The sequence below is a fragment of the Heptranchias perlo genome, unplaced genomic scaffold, assembly GCF_035084215.1.
Source record: "Heptranchias perlo isolate sHepPer1 unplaced genomic scaffold, sHepPer1.hap1 HAP1_SCAFFOLD_55, whole genome shotgun sequence".
In the NCBI taxonomy this organism is placed as follows: Eukaryota; Metazoa; Chordata; class Chondrichthyes; order Hexanchiformes; family Hexanchidae; genus Heptranchias; species Heptranchias perlo.
In genome coordinates this window covers 1656361-1660493 of record NW_027139570.1, presented here as the reverse complement: position 1 = coordinate 1660493, position 4133 = coordinate 1656361, and the positions used below count along the sequence as shown (strand labels likewise).

General features: G+C 43.1%; 2 non-coding genes across 2 annotated transcripts; one reads left to right on the top strand and one right to left on the bottom strand.

Annotated features, from left to right (window-relative positions):
• Positions 1 to 333: 333 nt before the first annotated feature.
• On the top strand, positions 334 to 406 carry trnav-uac (transfer RNA valine (anticodon UAC)). Its single transcript has one exon. It is a non-coding gene; the product is annotated as a tRNA-Val (tRNA).
• Positions 407 to 1067: 661 nt separating this feature from the next.
• Positions 1068 to 1139, bottom strand: trnaw-cca (transfer RNA tryptophan (anticodon CCA)). The gene has a single exon. It is a non-coding gene; the product is annotated as a tRNA-Trp (tRNA).
• Positions 1140 to 4133: the final 2994 nt, after the last annotated feature.

Genomic DNA, 4133 nt, shown 5'->3' with positions numbered 1-4133 from the left:
TTATCATGGTGGTCGTCACATAGGGTATCAATTGTGACTTTGATAAGGACCATTTCATGCTGCGACAGCGGCGGAAACCTGATCGGAGCGATTCAGCCCGGGCGTGGCCCCATCGTGTGCGGTGAGACGGAGGGGGGCGGGTGGAAGCAGCATAAAAGTTTAAAACGGTACTCGCCCAACGTGGGGCTCAAACCCACTACCCTGAGAGTTTTTAAAGATAAGGGGGAGCAGCCACTGTCTGTGTCTCCAGCTGCAATGGAAAGAACACATTCCAAGTACGAGCAGAGAGAGCACACCATTCAGCTACCCATTGTGTTACATACAATGCCATCGGTTTCCGTAGTGTAGTGGTTATCACGTTCGCTTTACACGCGAAAGGTCCCCAGTTCGATCCCGGGCGGAAACATTATGTTGGAACTTGGTCTCCACAAACAGACAGATCGATTTTCTTCTCCTGCCAAAAAGGGAGACAGTGGCTGTTGCCGTGTTCTTTGTCACCTGCATATTTTACTTCATTAAACAGATAATTTTGAGTGAGAGAAAACTGATCCACAGTGACGCTCTTTTCAAGTTTTATTCCCTTCTCAACGGGAAGGATATATTGGCTTTGGAAATAGTGGCTTTTGAAAGGAGTTAGTCGGGTGGGATGGACAAATCTTTTCCAATGGTGGGGGACAAGGGAATACGAACCAACCATCCACCAAGTTCTCCCGAATTCTCCGGTGCAATGGGAAACCGGCCAACAAAAGCCCTTTCATTGACCGTGGAGGTTCAGACAATTTTCTGATAACAAAGCGCTCAATCTATTTCTCTTGTCTATTTCCCGATGTTTCCGGATACTGTCTGCATCTCTGCCCTGTGTTTATCTCACTATGTGTCCACCTGCAGGGTGGTTTTTGAACGAAGATGTGTGTTTGTCTTCTGTTATTTGCATTAAAGAAATGAGGTCATCAGGTGCTTCCCTCCAGGCCAGAGGCAGACTTTGGAGCAGGGTTCTGTTAATTGTGAAGACGCAAAGAAAACTTGAATTGCAGAATTGTTCAAACCGGCTCTCAGGGAAAAAACTGCGACCCCGACGTGATTTGAACACGCAACCTTCTGATCTGGAGTCAAACGCGCTACCGTTGCGCCACGAGGCCTGGATGCTACATTGCGTGTTTGTTTCTATCAATGTTTGTCAAGCACCGCTTTAGAGCTCCGAGATTGGTGGAATGGGTTGGCTTTCAAATCCCCGCCCACTCCCACCGGATGTCAGGCAGCATCAGAAGTCGCCGTCACCTGTCAGCAGCAGCATGGCGCTCGCTTCCATCGCCTGCTGTCAGCGGACTGCAGCAAATCCAATTCCATTCATCCTGCACCCAGAATTATCACATCACAGGAAATGGATGTGGGAAACTGCTCAAGGTACATAACAGGAGGGGATCTTCTGAAAAACATTTAGACTTTCCGTGTTTAGACTTCGATTAGAACTGCAAAAAAGAACGTGTGAAAATATAAACTATGGGTGTGATGTTTATACATGTAGGAAACTGCTCAAAATACATAACAGGATGGGAATCTTCTGAAAAACACGTGGACTTTCGATGTTTGGACTTTGGTGAGAACTGCAAAAAATGAACGTGTGAAAATATAAATTATGGGTGTGATGCTTCTATTTAAAGTGAATGTTTGTTTGCGGATTTCTCCCGTTACTGTCGCAACTATGGGTTGTTAATCCATCAACAATAACTTCCGCTTGAAATTAGCCCGAGTGGTTACAAAATAGCAATTTTAATAGACTGATTACAACAGAGTTGCACGACAGGTGTCTTCAACATTACATTCAACAGTATTATTATTATAATACAACTGTCTACAGATTACATTAATGACAAGCAATCAACACAACCTGGACTGTCTGCGAATCCAGGTAGATCAGACCTGACCTTTGCGGACTGCCTGTGGAAATGGACTTCTGACTATCCCCCATTGAGAGCTCTAACATCTGAGAAGGGAGCATGCCCTATCTTTATACGATTCGGCTGCATTGTTCTGTACGTAAGCACCACTGATCTTAACTCATGGTCGTAAACCATCCCACTTTGCTGACTCTCAGAAACCACCAAGGGTTGTTTATTGTCTTAGTTTTTTTTAGACTTTCTCCGTCATCAGGTTTTGGATGATTATACTAGGTTAGCACAACCTGGAGTTCAGGTGTCCAGGCACTCAAGTTTCTCTGGACATCAACATTTCATAGTTTCTCACCATTTCAAAAATATTCAGTTCTCTGTTCTTCCTACCAAAGTGAATAACCTTACATTTCCCCACATTATACTCCATCTGCCACATTCTTGCCCACACGCTTAACCTGTCTGTATCCCTTTGTAGACTCTTTGTGTCCTCTTCACAGCTTACTTTCCCACCTAGATTTGTATCTTCAACAAACCTGGAGACATTACACTCGATCCCTTCATCAAGTCATTACAAGTCGTCTATAGGCATATAAATAGCAAACTGGTAGTGAGAGGAGGGGTAAGAACGATTAGGGACCAAAAAGGAGATCTACACATGAAGGCACAGGGCATGGCTGAGGTTCTAAATGAGTATTTTGCATCTGTCTTTACCGAGGTAGAAAATGCTGCCTAATCACAGTAAATCACATTAAATGGGGAGGTAGTTGAGATACTGGATGGGGTGAAAATTGATAAAGAGGAGATCGTAGAAAGGCTGGCTGTACTTAAAGTAGATAAGTCACCTGGTCCGAATGGGATGCATGCTAGGTTGCTGAGGGAAGTAAGGGTGTAAATTGCAGAGGTCCTGGCCATAATCTTTCAATCCTCCTTAGATACAGGGTTTGCTGCCACAGAACTGGAGAATTGCAGATGTTACACCCTTGTTCAAAAAAGGGTGTAAGGATAAACCCAACAACGAGAGGCCAGTCAGTTTCACCACGATGGTGGGAAGGTTTTAGAAATGATAATCTGGGACAAAATTAATAGTCATTTGGACAGGAAAGCCACTTTGGATTTATTAAAGGCAAATCGTGATTGAGTTTCGTGATGAATTGACAGAGAGGGCTGATGAGGGCAATGTGGTTGATGTTGTGTAAATGGCCTTTCAAAAGACGGTTGATAAAGTGCCACAAAATAGACTTGTCAAAATGGGCGATCGTGGATGCTTCCTTATTCTTTAAAAGCGCTTTCTTTTATTTCACTCAACAGATAACTTTGAATGAGCGAACACTGATCCACAGTGAGGCTTATTTCAAGTTTATACCCTTTTAATCTGAAAGGATATATTGGCCTTGGAAGGATGGCAGCAAAAATTCACCAGATTGTTACCAGGGTGCAATAAGTTAAATTATGAGAAGATGTTGTATAAATTAGGTTTAAAATCACACAAGTCACACTGCAAAACGTTTTCATTTTTGATACATACATTAATGACCTGGACATGAGTATACAGGGTATAATTTGAAAGATTGCAGATGACACGAATCTCGGGAATGTAGTAAACAATGTGGTGGATCGTATCAGACTTCAGGAGGACATAGAAAGCCTGGTGAAATGGACTTTAATAATAGAGGCATAGAGTACAAAAGCAGCACAGTTATGCTAAACGTTTATAAAACACTGGTTAGGCTACAGCTGGAGCATTGTATTCAATTCTGAGCACCGCACTTTAGGAAAGATGTCAAGGCCTTGTAGAGGGTGCAGAGGAGATTTACTGGAATGGTAACAGGGATGAGGCACTTTAGTTATGTGGTGAGACTGGAGAATCTGGGATTATCCCCTGAAAGCGCAGAAGATTAAGGGGAGATTTGAAAGAGTTGTTCAAAATAATGAAAGGTTTTGACAGAGCAAATAAGGAGAAACTGTTTTCAGTTGCAGAAGGGTCGGTAACCAGAGGACACAGATTTAAGGTAATTGGCAAAAGAGCCTGAGGCGACATGAGGGAACATAATTTACACAGCGAGTTGTTATGATCTGGAATGCGCTGCCTGAAAGACAATAGTAATTTTCAAAACGGGATTGGATAAATACTTGAAAAGGAAAACAATTTGCAGGGCTTATGAGGAAAAAGCTTATGGTGGTGAGACATCTTGGATAGCTCTTTCAAAGAACTAGCACAGGCACGATGGGCCGAATGATCTC